The sequence below is a fragment of the Balaenoptera ricei genome, chromosome 14, assembly GCF_028023285.1.
Source record: "Balaenoptera ricei isolate mBalRic1 chromosome 14, mBalRic1.hap2, whole genome shotgun sequence".
Classification (NCBI taxonomy): domain Eukaryota; kingdom Metazoa; phylum Chordata; class Mammalia; order Artiodactyla; family Balaenopteridae; genus Balaenoptera; species Balaenoptera ricei.
The window spans coordinates 89,687,927-89,702,224 of NC_082652.1; positions in this window are offsets into that span (position 1 = coordinate 89,687,927).

The window sequence follows — 14,298 nt, forward strand, 5'->3', positions numbered from 1 at the left end:
ACTCTATTATTGTATTTTTGATCTCTTACATGATATTGTTTGAATTTTTGTTGCTGTTGTTCCATAGAATGGAGTACCCTTAAATTTCATCATTATGCATTCCTAATCCTTCTTCACATAATGAACTTTGCCTTTTGTTAATGTTTTAATCCACCCTCCTTCTCAGATGTTTAATCTGTTCAAGTGTCTGCGGAATCTTGGCTGCAGAGATTGCTTGGCAAATGTTCGAGCACGTTAGAAATATTCTCTCAACAGGCAGAGGGAAGAGTCCATTTGGTCAGGCACTGCACTCCTCAACTCTGTCTTAGAAACAATATCAAAAGTTACTGTCATTTGACTACTTCAGTTTTTTCTACCTTCTTCTTGTTCTTAGACCTTCATGTCGTCACCCTTTTTGTTTTACTTTACTTGATGATTGTGTCCTTGGAGCTCACTGGGGTCCACTCAGTAATGAACCTCTTTGAAACGCCCGTTTTCAGGTCGTTTTTAACCCAATGTCCATTGTTATTCTCCTAGGTATGTTTCATTCCTCCTCTCATTACATGTTTATTTAACAACTATCACATGCCAGGTGCTGTTCTAGGCACTGGAGATAAAGCAGTAAACAAGGCAAACTCCCTTCCATCACAGAGCTGACATTTCAGAGGGGCAGCTGGACCACCCAGCATGTCCACAAGTGTAAAGTGCTCAAGGAAGAACAAACTAGCGTGGGGGGTTTACCCGTTACAGGGACATCAGGAGAGCTCTGGGACAGGAGGGCCTTTGAGAAAAGGTCTGAATGAAGGAAAGGCTTGCACAGCTGGTCTGAGTCTCCTCTGGAATCTGTCCTTCGGCCAAACCCCTTCGCTGGCTTTTCCTGGCCGGTCTGTTCCTCTTCTGCTGCATCACCACCATCTGTGGTTTACTTGCCAGGTGACTTCCACGTTGCCCACCCACCCCTTTCTCTGAACATCATGTCCGCCCTTCACCTCCTGTGGCATCTTCAGAGTCTCTCTGGGATGTAGAGCACCACGCCTACTTTCAATAGCATCGCCTGTACACATTTGCGGTTAGTGTTTCTTCTCAATAAGTTAGTATTTCTTTCCCAAGGGACAGTTGGCATGAGCTCCTCAAGTGTATCACATTCAGGGCAGCGCTGCAAAGCCAACCACTGAGTTTCCCACCCTGGAGCTTGCCCTTAGCAGCTACAATAGTTGCTACACTCCTTGCTGCATCCCACCCTTGCTTTCCCTCTTCCCTTCCCTTCCTAGACAATGCAGCCAAAAAAGCATTAGGTGAGGCCAAGGGAAGCACACAGCTTCCCGGGGGGAGGGGACGGGGAGGAGGGGAACCCCAGAGGCTCAGAGTGTGTGCTGGAGCTCAGACAGACGGAGACCGAGGTGGGTGGAGGGCACAGGGTGTCAGGGCCCCAGGGCTGGGGGGTGTCTGCAGAGGTGGCTTGTGGCTCAGAGGGTTGGAGCCTGAGCAGGGAGAAGGCTTCCATGCTGGGGGGTGTGGGGTGGTGATGGAAGAGTGGTTACGCACACGGAGAACGCCCAAATAGGTAAAGATGTTCAGGATAAGGAAGGACGGATTTCTCATCGTCAGAGAAGAGAGTTACAGATGTGGAAAGGAAGAAAACTAGAATAAACCCTGTGGTGTTGGAGTAGAATTGGATGTGCCAGTGCAAACTGTAGATAGAAAGATGGGCAAACACACAACTAAATACAGGTATAAACATGCGTGTGTTTCCATGCACGGATCCTGTGCTCTGCCCTCCGAGAGAGCCTCGGAGCAGTGCTTCCCCAACAGCAATGAACACACCTCGTGCCCAGCACTTGGTTTCTAAAGGCACCGTTCCCCACGAAAAGGAGCGGGCACTGAAGGCGGGAAACGGTTAACCCTAGGGCTGGAGCAGGAAGAGCGCAGGGTATGCCTGGAACTTCTTGCCATGTTAGAAAGCAGGTGCTCAAAGAAGGATGATGGGAGATTATCAGGAGGACACGGAGGGAGACGGAAGGGCCCCCCGGCCAGATACGGGACAACACGGGCATCAGGATAAATGGTAAGAATGAATTGTAGCTCCTTGAATAAAATGGGAAATCCTTACGTCAGACTCACCTAGTAAAATATGTGAATAAATTGAAGTTTGGTGAGGAAGGGGTTATTTGATTAATCTAACACATCAAAAGAAAAGAGCAGCTTTCCCAGGAGAAGACTGGCAGACACGACCTCCATCGTCAAGCAACGCAAGGGAACACCAGCAGCAACGGGGCGGGCTGAAATCGAAGGCCACCCGATCAGGTGCAGAGAGAACACAGCACCACCCCGGGGTTCCTGCCAAAACCGGGCATCGGAGTCTAATCGGGATGAACGTCAGTCAACCCCACATTGAGGAATATTCTGCAAAATAACTGGCCTGTGATCTTCCAAAGTGTTAAGGTCACTAAAAGCAAAGAAAGACTGAAATATTAGCCCCGTTTGAAGGAGACTAAAGACACATGACAACACCTGCAACATGTGATTCTGGACTGGATTGTTTTCCCATAAAGGGCATTGTTGGGACAATGGAGCAGTAATAACATGTAGACATTAATTTCCTCGTTTTGAGGATTGCATTATACAAGAAACACACTCCAAAGTATTCAGGGGTGATGTTCACATGAAATACATTTCATGCTTTCAATATTCCACCTGGGTAGATCATTCATACACAGTTCACGGTCATATAAAAATGAGGCTATTAGAAAAGCATTCTTTTTTTTAAAAAAACATTTATTTATTTATTTATTTCCTTGGCTACGCCGGGTCTTAGTTGTGGCTCACAGGATCTTCATCGCGGCATGCAGGATCTTTAGTTGCAGCATGCGGGCTCGTAGTTGCGGCATGTGAGATCTAGTTCCCTGACCAGGGATGGGAATCCGGGTCCCCTGCATTGGGAGCCCAGAGTCTTAACCACTGGACCATCAGGGAAGTTCCAGAAAAGCATTCTTAATTAGTGCATCCCTCATGTGGCAGGATTGGGGCTAATGAGGTAACAACTGCTAAATACTCCCCTCTTGTTTCAATCCTTTCCTCTCTCTTTGTTACCTGACCCCTGACATGGTCAGGGACAAACATTTTCATGGCCACAGAAGTCAATGTTTTTTCCTGCACAGGCCTAAGATATATATTTGCAAGAAAAGGAATTAAAATGTTTTCTCAGTATTGAACACAAAAAACAAACCAAAAGGTAAGTAGTGTCCTTCTGAATATTAAGGTTTTGGAATTGAACGTACGTTGCCAACTTCTGAAGAAAAATCGACTTACTCCATTTCACATTATGCATGTTGTAAGGGAAAATACTCCGAATGCTGGAAAGTGGCTACCATCCTCAGATGACGAATGATCTAACGTTATAATTTAATGCACTAAATGTTTTGAACATAACTGATGTTGTCTTTATGTGTACAAGGTGTACTGAATACCTACTTCTCTATGCCAGGAACCACGCTAGGGAGTGGGAGAAAGAAGACAGATAAAGGAGAATTCTGTCCTAATGACTTCACAGCCTAACAGCAAAGGAGCCCAGAGGTCAGGGCAGACATGCTAAGAACTCTGATAGGTCCAGTGGGCATGCGGAGGAAGGAAAATTAGCCCTTGGAATGAGAAGTACTGCTGGGACCACATCCTATAGGAGTTCAAGAGGCAAACTGGGAAGGACAGAGAACGGAAGAGCATTACAGGCCCCGGGAGGCCCAACTGCTGGTGCCTTTGGGAGAAGCGTACAGTTCAGAGTGGCTGACGGCTGAGTACAGGGCAAGTGCTGGGACATGAGACTGTGAGAGGGAAAAAGCCACATCTTCCAACCCCTCACTTGCCATGTTTAAAGAACATTGACTTCAGTAGGAAATATGGTCGTTTTTAAGATCTAAAACTATAAAGAGTCTCCCAAGTGGGTACAAACCTCAGCCCACTGTCTTAAATCAGCCAGCAAGGGTCTATATGAATCCCGTAACTTGTCACCAAAGATATGTTATCCATGCGACAACGGTCTGATCTGCTTTGCTCCAAACTGGTTTATTGTTATTCTGTAAGGAACTGACTGGCTTGGTGTAACATCAAAGGCTAATCAGCAATTGGACTGAAAAGATTTCGTTCTTTTTGGTTCCTGCTGTCAGCCAGCCAGCAGAGAGCCTAAACAGAAAGTTGACATCACAAAATTTCACTCATCTAGTGAATCTGGGTGAAGCATTTAATACAGTTGAACAACACAGGGGTCACAGTCAAAAATTGACGTATAACTTTACAGTCGACCCTCCGTATCCCTGGTTCCCCATCCACTGACTCAACCAGCTGTGGATCAAGTCACGCTGTAATAGTATTTATTGAAAAAAATCAGGGTATAAGTGGACTCGTGCTGTTCAAGGGTCAACTGTAATATGAATTCTTAAGAGCCCTGAATTTTTATTTATTAATGGCCTCAGGTACATAAGCCAGCCTAGTAAAGAGCAAGGCAGTGGATACACTGAGAAGTCATGACGACGCCTACATAAAGACATTTTGAAACTGGCACATGGCCCCATCTCCTTCCTCGTCCCTGCCAAGCTTCTCCAAGGACAGTCCTGTGTGTGGTCCTGGTTCCCTTCCTGACACTTGGTCCTCAGATCAGCTCCCACTGTTCTGAAGCTGCTCCAAGCTCACCTGTCAGCTCCCACTGGATTCTCATCCCGTCTAACCTCTCTGCTAGAGTGGCAGCCTGTATTTTCAAAGGAGAGCTACGAGGGGCTTCCCTGGTGGCGCGCAGTAGTTAAAAATTCCGCCTGTCAATGCAGGGGACACGGGTTCGAGCCCTGGTCCAGGAAGATCCCACATGCCGCAGAGCAACTAAGCCCATGTGCCACAACTACTGAGCCTGCGCTCTAGAGCCTGCAAGCCACAACTAGTGAGCCTGCGTGCCATAACTACTGAAGCCCGTGTGCCTAGAGCCCGTGCTCTGCAACAAGAGAAGCCACCACAGTAAGAAGCCCGCGCATTGCATGGAAAAGTAGACCCCGCTCACCGCAACTAGAGAAAGCCCACGTGCAGCAACGAAGACCCAAAGCAGCCAAAAATAAATAAATAAATGAGAGCCACGAAAAGATCTCCCATTTCATGTTCTCTCCTTACAATAGGACCTTATGACCTTGTCATGGCCACATCAAGAGGTGGGGTCTATGTCCCCTCTCCTTGAACTGGGAAGACTTTGTTCACCATCTGGACTAATAGTGCAACAAAATGGCACAATGTGACTTCTGGGGCAGGGTTACAGAGAGCAGTACAGCGCTTGCTCGCTCGCGTTCTCTCTCTCTCTCTCCCCCTTTTCCTCCCTCCTTCCCCCAGTGCACTTGCCATGAGGAAGTCCAGGCCACAGGAGGAGGCCGTGATAAGACAGCCCCAGATGACCTCCCAGTAGACAGCTGGCACTAACCACCAGACATCTTTCCTTAAGGAGTGTCCACCCTTATGTGGGAAGACAAGAAAGAGAAATGTCATGGTAAGACTGAGTGATGAACACCGTGGTGAGGGCTAAGTGAACAAACCGGAGAGTCCTAGCCCAGCCTGGGAGGGAGGGGCAGGACGGAGGGGAGGAGGAGAAGCTCCCAAGGGGAAGTGAGAGAAATCCCCCAGTGAAAACTGTTTCACTCCAGGGAAACGAATCCCTAAGCTGAGACCTGAAAGGTAAGGAGTGGAGACGGGGTGGGGCGGGGGGAGTATACATCCAGGAACCTTCACAATCGAACCTCCTTCTCCAGCCTCATTTTCTCCTTATTCTCTCCAGGACTCGTACTAGGCTGTACACACGACTAGGTGTGTAATCACAGTATCTGTTCAACAAGCAAGGACTGACTAAGCATCAAGGGCCTGGGATTACACTGACAGATACGGTCACTACCCTCAGAGAGGTCACCACCTAGTGAGAACGTGAGGTCACTTCACCCAATAATTCGTCTTCACTATAAACATTTACTGAGTGGGAGGATGCAAAGATGTCTGTCTGGTATGTGGGGCCATAACCCAAGAGTTTAAAAAGAGCGGGCCTGAGAGGACAAAGAGTACATGTTTGGGAGAAGCTGAATTTGAGATACCTGTAATCATTTAACTGGAGATGTCCCACTTGAAAATAAGGGGTCCAGAAAGCAGTCCGGGCTGAAGATGGGCAGTACAGCCTAGTGGTGGTACAGTCCGGTGGCAGTATAGCCTGGTGATAGCATGGCACAGGTCTTAAGCACCCACAGACTGGCACCAAACTGAACTGAGTTCAAATCCGAGCTCCACCTCCTCTCAGCTGTGTGACCTTGAGCAATACACTTATCCACTCCCAGCCTCAGTTTCCTCATCTGTAAAATGGGGATGACAGTAGGATCTCCCTCAAAGAGCTTCTGGGAGAATAAAATATGATGGCACTGTTATTCTGGAGGCATGTTGTTTATCATTATGTATGGGATGACTCAAGAGAAACTTACTCCTTAGCATTTGGTAAGAAAAAACAATTTGCCTCCCTTACATTGGGGCATTCTTCATATCAGCTAAAGATAGTTATATAACCTCATCAGTTCCTTCTGATGTTGGCTTCTGGGAGACCGAGTTAAATGTAATATTCAGCCATGGAAACCAGGTACAGTACATTAGCACAGACAGTATTTAGCTTCCTCTGCTTTCCTTATCACTTTGATTTTCTAGTTGAATGGTTTTCCTCAAATATCACATTATATCAAATTGCTTCAAGCCCTTTTTGGGAAGCAAATGTAATATAAATACATAAAATTCATGGAGGGAAAATAACTTTGTGATATAAAAAATTCAAAATGCTCTGCAATGCCTATTTGAAATAATGCAAATCCTGTGGCACATATATACGATGGAATATTATTCCGCCATAAAAAAAACAAAATTGAGTTATTTGTAGTGAGGCGGATGGACCTAGAGTCTGTCATACAGAGTGAAGTAAGTCAGAAAGAGAAAAACAAATACCGTATGTTAACACATATATATGGAATCTAAAAAAAAAAAAAAAAAAAAGGTACTGATGAACCTAGTTGCCGGGCAGCAATAAAGATGTAGACATAGAGAATGGACTTGAGGACACGGGGTGGGAGGGGGAAGCTGGGGCTAAGTGAGAGCAGCATGGACATGTATACACTACCGAATGCAAAATAGATAGCTAGTGGGAAGCAGCCGCATAGTACAGGGAGATCAGCTCTGTGCTTTGTGACCACCTAGAGGGGTGGGATAGGGAGGATGGGAGGGAGGCTCAAGAGGGAGGGGATATGGGGACACGTGTATGTATATGGCTGATTCACTTTGGTGTACAACAGAAACTAACACAGTATTGTGAAGCAATTATACTCCAATAAAGATCTACCAAAAAAAAAAAAAAGTGGTGCTCTAGCTGCCCAGTACAATACGCGACACCACGCTCACCTGTAAACCCTCCGACCTGCCCCGTCCTTCTTGCCCCATGAGACCCTCCTCTCCTGGCCTGTTCCCTCCCGCCTCTGCTCTGTCTGCACTCTCTCCGTGGTGATGTCCCATTTTGTGGCCTGAAGTACCATTTTCACAAGGAGGATTCTCAAATCTGAATCACCAAGCTTCCTCCCGGCGCTCCAGGTTCACACATCCATCTGCATCCTTAGCATTTCCACCTGAGGCGCTAATCATCATTTTAACCTCAGCACAGCTAAAGCCCAGCCACTGATTCCCACCTTATCACCACCCCAGCTCCCACTGGATTAGCTCCTCCCACAAGCTGACCCTGCCTTCTCATCTGATCTCTCTCGGCCTCCTCCGAGCTGCCACCATCGTTCGACTGGATGGTTGCAACATCCTGTCTCCATGCGCAGCCAGGAAGCCTGGTTAAAATGTAACAGGCTCACGGCACCTCTGGCTGGTGCTCCCCTCGCAAAGCGAGTAACATCCAAACCTCTCATGGTTTCCACCACGAACACAGGAAACGCTAAGCCTCCTGCAGGAACCTGCGAGGTCCTCCCTGATGAGACACGGCAAGCCTCTAACTTCAGCCCTTATACCCGCCTCGTCCTTATTTGGACACCTCCCCACCCTACCCCCAGCTCTCCCCTCCCCCTCTCTCCCTGCCGGCTCCTTTCTGTGTCTGGACTTTCTGGCTACAAGGGTCTCTTCTGGGCTCACCTGGCTGCATCCTCTCACCACTCGGATCTCAGCTCAAATGTTACCCACTCGGACGGCCCCTAAACCTCCCCAAATTACTGTCTAAGGCATTGCTCGATCTCTCCGAACACCCTTCCTACTTTGGGGGAGTCTCAAGATGTCTGCTTTGAGGCTGAGGGCAGGGGACCGAGCTGCTCTCTCTCCTGTCCCCCAGGAGCTGGAGGGGCCCACGCTGAGGGGTCAGAGGTTGGCGGGGGCTGCATGAAGTTGAATGTCAAGGACGGGGAGAGGCTGGGAGAGGAGGCACACAGTCGCTTCTACGCTGGGCTCTTGGTTGCGTCTGCCCCTCGCTCCTGACCTCCCCGCAGCGGATTCTGTGAGCGGCCTGACGCGCCTGCAAAGCTCCTTTTCCGTTGCAGTTGGTGGATCTGTGTTGTTTGCTACCAAGGACTGGTTCGTACCCACCATGACCCAGGATTATCTTATTTCTGTATTTTTTACTTTTTTACTATCCCTCTCACCGTCTGAAAGGTCAGCTTGTCTTCACCAGTGTGATCCTGATACACGATAGGGTCTCAAATCCTTGTCAACTGGTTGGTTGGCACTTATGGACAGAAATATTTGTCGCTTCATCCGCTCTCCTTGTAGCCCCTAAGATGCTTGTGTAGATTTTAAAAAGAAAGACACAATTTATATTTAAATTCTGGAGAAAGTAAGATTTTTTAAAAGTTTGGAAATGATTTTGAGATGGTAGAGAAACTAATGCCAAGACCAAAAGCTACATATTTCTGATTCATCCATTTGAATCCAGGCCAGAAGCATCTAAAATGAACTATACATCTGGGAGCCGGGAAATGATCTCACATCTTACAAGTGCGAGCCATTCAGCAATTTGCCCACGTGGTAATGCTCCCAGTCGCCGTCACGCACTGAGTGGCATCTGGGGAAGATCAGGACCGGGTTGACAGTGAGCCTCCTATGCATCCAATGATTGAATGTACCAGGCACACTGGTCCTGTGAGCCCCCTCCTTCAGGCTTTTCCAGGACTTTCCATATTGGTGCTTACCCAGACCAGCAGGTTTGGAAGCACCCCCTTTCCTAAGGATGCTTCAATCAGGTGAAGTACGTTGCCTGCAGGAGACGAATTGGAAATAAGAGTGACGGAGATCAATTAAACTCAAGGCTGCATGACTTGGGACAATACTCAGCTCTCTTACCAGAACCACAGAGAACCAATTAACGCAGCACAAAGCCATGGTCAGTGTTAGTAAAAAGCTATTGAGAACATGAATGAAAGGACCAGAGCTTAGGCAGTTCTCCCTACTTTGGGGCACTTCCTAATAGAAGTGGTTACGTTGTTTATGTCACGAATTCCCTCAAGGGAATATAATGGATGCTCTAGACCCTTATTCCTGAAAAGTGCACCGATGGAACAACCCTGATGGATACTTCACACAATATAAGTGCCTTCATGGTGCATCTGAAGCAGATTTCTGGGGTCCCTCAGATCCAGTTTAAGAAGCTGAGCCCAGGTTTCACCAACATTAAGAGTCTGAAGGAGGGGGTAGGGGAGGAAGGTGGTAGGGAAGGATCAGTCTAAGATTTGGGAAATGAAGGTGCAAGAATCAGAGCAGCTCGGGGGTCAGGAAACGTCATCTCCCATCCTCAATCTGCCCAACACGTGCGGTGGGGCCCTGGAGGGACCACCTCACTTTTCTGCATTTTGCCTTTTTCATCTGTAAAATGACGGCAGTTGGGATGGCTGATTCCAAGATCCCTTCCAGCTCCCACATCCTACAACACGTTACACTCCTGGCTGAAACTTTCCTCTCTGTCAAGCCATCATCACGTTGACAAAGTTCTCCAGGAACAAAAAAAGAAAAGAAAAATCGCTACAGCCTCCTACTCTTTTAGGAAAAAAAATATTCCAAAAATAAGGTGTTCCCTTAAATAGAGATCTGCCTGTCTCAGTAGGTAGCTGGGAGTTGTCACTTGAGAATAAATGTGAAAGAGTCAATCAAGAAGCTTCATAAATATTCCCAGCTCCAGCTCCTACCACCTCCGTAGAGCTCTGCAAAGCGCTCATTACAACAGTGAGCGCCAGCGGGTCTGTCCCCTTCCACGGGGGAGATCACTGCAGGACCACCGATTGTGCTACTTGGAATTAAGCGGTGTTGGCAGCTTCAACAAGAAGTTGGCCTAAATTCCAACTTGCCTTAAAAACTTCATTTAAGTTGAAACACGAAGCTCCCCAGCTCATGCGGCACCTCTGAAAGGTGGTTCCAGCCACACACGGTGACCAGGGCTGAGAACCTCTATGCAGACGCCGCCGGCATTAACTGCGGTCTGTAGAATGTCTCCTTGCCCCGAGGGAAGGGTGCCCCGAAAGTTACTTTTCCTGGGGGCTAACATGGCAGAGATTTTCTCATCCCTGGGAAAGTCTGCACTGATGTTTTAGGCAGCCGGGCAGTTCATACAAGCTAAGTGTGAAAATGCTTTTCGAGAATCTCTCTTTTCATTTGGCACGTTTGAGGAAAAGAAAAGCCGAAATCCATTGTCATAAGAGTAGAAGAAAACTCACTGCAAAATTTCCTTATGTCCTATTTTTCTTCTTTACTGGTGGGTGTTAGCATCAGACCAAGGGTCTAATGATCTCCTCTTCCAGGGGCTTGCAATTCTAAGTTCGTGGCACCTCCCTTACCCAGATCTCATCTCACTTCAGGGCTGGTAAGTAGCACAGATCCCTCTTCCCATCACTCGGTTTTATTTCCTAGAGAGAGTCCCATGGAGCTGGCTGCTCAAAAAACAATCATTTGTTTCAGGGCTATTAAGGGGTTTCCATTAAAAGAAATGGACCAAGGCAGGCATCATTTTTCTAGGGTGACAAGAGAAATTGTCATGAGCGGCAGCCATGGCGGAGCCGGTGGGCAGGGGGAGGCGCGTCCGTCCTCCCGGCTGCCTGCAAGGTCAGGGCGTGCTGGCCTGGGATGCCGGGCACCTTGGTCCCGCCTCGTCAGTGCAAATCAAGCTGAACCGCCCCCTCCCCCTCCAGCCTGGCCAGGTCCCTCCCTCACTCTGAGGCCGTGCGACTCTGCTAACGGAGTGATGAATTCTTTGGACAACATCGATTTGGCGCTGGTGGGTCAGCATCGTGCTGGGCACCGGAGACCTACAAACACTCTAGACACACAGTTCCTGCTGCGTCCGGTGGAAAGAGACGGACAATGAAGACGTAAGCAAATGAAGAACGAGATCGCATCAGCGAAGGACGGTTCAGTGGATCCAGGGGGCCTCAGAGCGTCTCTGAGGTGGAGGGGTGGAGGTGGCCGCCTGCAGACTGGGTGTCCAGGGCCCCTCTCCGTGGACGTGCTCTTTGTGCCAGAAGCTGCGCGGCCCCCAGAGAAGACCGCGTGCGGAGCTCTGGACTGGAGCCCTACGCGGGTGTTGGTCCATCTCTCGCCTCCACCCGCAAAATGCAACCGGGCAAAACCATGAGATTCAGAAAGTGAGACTCAACAACGCTGCCCGCACCTTGTCAAAGTGATGCAGTAGGCGGTCCTCGTTAATGCCTGTGGTCGCAGGTAATGTTAATACCTCCCCCCGAGCCGCACACAGCCCCCCAAATGGACCAATTTCGATTGTAAACTGTCAGTTCCTCCTAAATATGGTGCGCCTCGCCTGGGCCTGTCTCTGCCCTCATTGACACCTGCCCTCCAGATGGGACCTCGGAGAGGATCTGATTCCACCTCTTGGCTATTGTGAGCAGTGCTGCCGTGAAGACTGGAGATCTAGTATCTCTTCAAGGTCCTGGTTTCAGTTCTTTTGGATCAATACCCGGAAGTGGGATGGCCGGATCATATGATAGTTGTAGGTACAACTTTGAGAGGAAGTATGGTTCCACTTATATGAGGTTTAAAATAGTCAAGTTCCTAGAACCAAAGAGTAGAGCAGTGGTTGCCAGGGGCTGGGGGAGGGGCAAGCGGAGCTGCTAATCAAGGGCATTAAAGTGTCAGTGAAGCAAGATGAGTAAGTTCTAGGGACTGGGGAAACCACACCGTGGCTCCGTCAGTCTGCAGTAAACCCAACGCACTCCATCTACAACAATGCCTGGCGCACTTCAAATCTGTTAAAGAGGGCAGATCGCACGTTGTGTTCTTACCACAATAAAATAAAATTTAAAAATAAAAAAGAAAGGACTTGACAACTAATTCACACAGAAGCGTCAGTACTGGTAATGGCAAAGCGGTTTACCACTTAGATGCATTTGTATTAACACTAAGATAGGGCTTCAGGCAGGGGGTGCAGCTTCCTGGCACTCCTTGAAACACCCCGTGACAACACTCCCCTTCTGCCTGCAGAAGGATGTCCCCAGCACAGAGACCCACTCAAGAAACCGTCATCCCTGCTGACACAGAGGCCCCGTTACAGTCCTTTCAAAGGGAATTTAACCAAAGCCACCAGCAGGTTGAACCTGTGTGTGTGTGTGTGTGTGTGTGTGTGTGTGTGTGTGTGTGTGAGTCAGCTAGTCAGCAGGTCAGCGATGTCTACCAACCACCCACTGGGACGCGAACGTCACCAGCAAGGGTGCTGACAAGTGGCGCTAACATGGAACCCACCCAAATTCACGGTCAAAAAGCACACTGAGCGTCCACGCCACGCCTGTGTTCTGGAATGAAACATGTGTTCCACACAGTGTAAAACACCTGACTAATTTATTTATCTTTCTTCTAAGAGCAATTCTAAGGGAGCAAAACAAGTTAGAAGGCAGAGGGCTTGGGTCTGGAGGTAATTTTATTCAGACTTCATACTCTCTAAGGATAATAAAAGGCAGTAAATCCTAAACTAAACAGAGTCAGCGGCAGGGAGCCACTCAAAATTTATTCTATTCTAGATTAGCAACGATTAAATCACACCGTGAATTATTTTAAAATGCAGTGATTTTCAGTACTGCATGCGTTGCAAACGTTCAGTTTTCTTCTTCAGCTTAAAACAAAGGACACAATCCCTTCATTTTTTTCGACAATAGTTCTTAGATGTTTCTTCGCTGTCACAGCTGAGAAAGAGCTTTCTCGGCTGAAATACAACTTCTGCATCCATAAAGCAAGTAAATTTGTTCTCTATTACATATAACTATAACGCATGAGAATGAACATGATTTTGCAAGCTAGGAACTTTCCGTGAATTTTACAAGGGCATTGGAACTTTCCATGAATTTAGTGAGAACTTAAAGAGCCATCTGCATAGACAAAGCCGAGAGATTAATTATTGAATGTACAGCAAACTAGAGAAGTGGGGTACACCCACCTCCCGGGTTTCCCCTCACCCCCAACGTCTCTGTGGGCTGATACCATCCTCCAGGAAAGGCCTAAGAGGAGGAAAGCAGGGAGCCTTGGGTCCTGACAGTCAGTCCGGGACAGAGCAGGACTGGAACGGGCTCTGAGACCGAGGGGCGAGGCAGGCGAGCAGACAGCACTGGTCCTGCCCCTGTGGCTCCCCCCTCCCCAAGCCCTTCCCAAGGATTTAGTCTTTTCAGGACGCTAGTGAAGTGGAGAGCCTTCTGCATCCAGCACAGTTGCGAATGCAGGTTCCCAGTAAGTATTAATGGAATTGAATGCATTTCCATTTGATAAATATACAGTGAAGAGGTAGCACTATTTACAATAGCCAGGACATGGAAGCAACCTAAATGTCCATCAACAGAGGAATAGATAAAGAAGATGTGGTACAGATATACAATGGAATATACTCAGCTATAAAAAGGAACAAAATTGGGTCATTTGCAGAGACGTGGAGGGACCTAGAGACTGTCATACAGAGTGAAGTAAGTCAGAAAGAGAAAAACAAATATCGTATATTAACGCATATATGTGGAATCTAGAAAAATGATACCGATGATCTTATTTGCAAAGCAGAAATAGAGACACAGACGGAGAGAACAAATGTATGGATACCAAGTGGGGAAAGAGGGGGTGGGATGAATTGGGAGACTGGGATTGACATATATACACTATTGATACTATATATAAAACAGATAACTAATGAGAACCTGCTGTATAGCTCAGGGAACTCTACTCAGTGCTCTGCGGTGACCTAAACGGGAAGGAAATCCAAAAAAGAGGGGACCTATGTGTACGTATAGCTGATTCACTTTGCTGTACAGCAGAGACTAA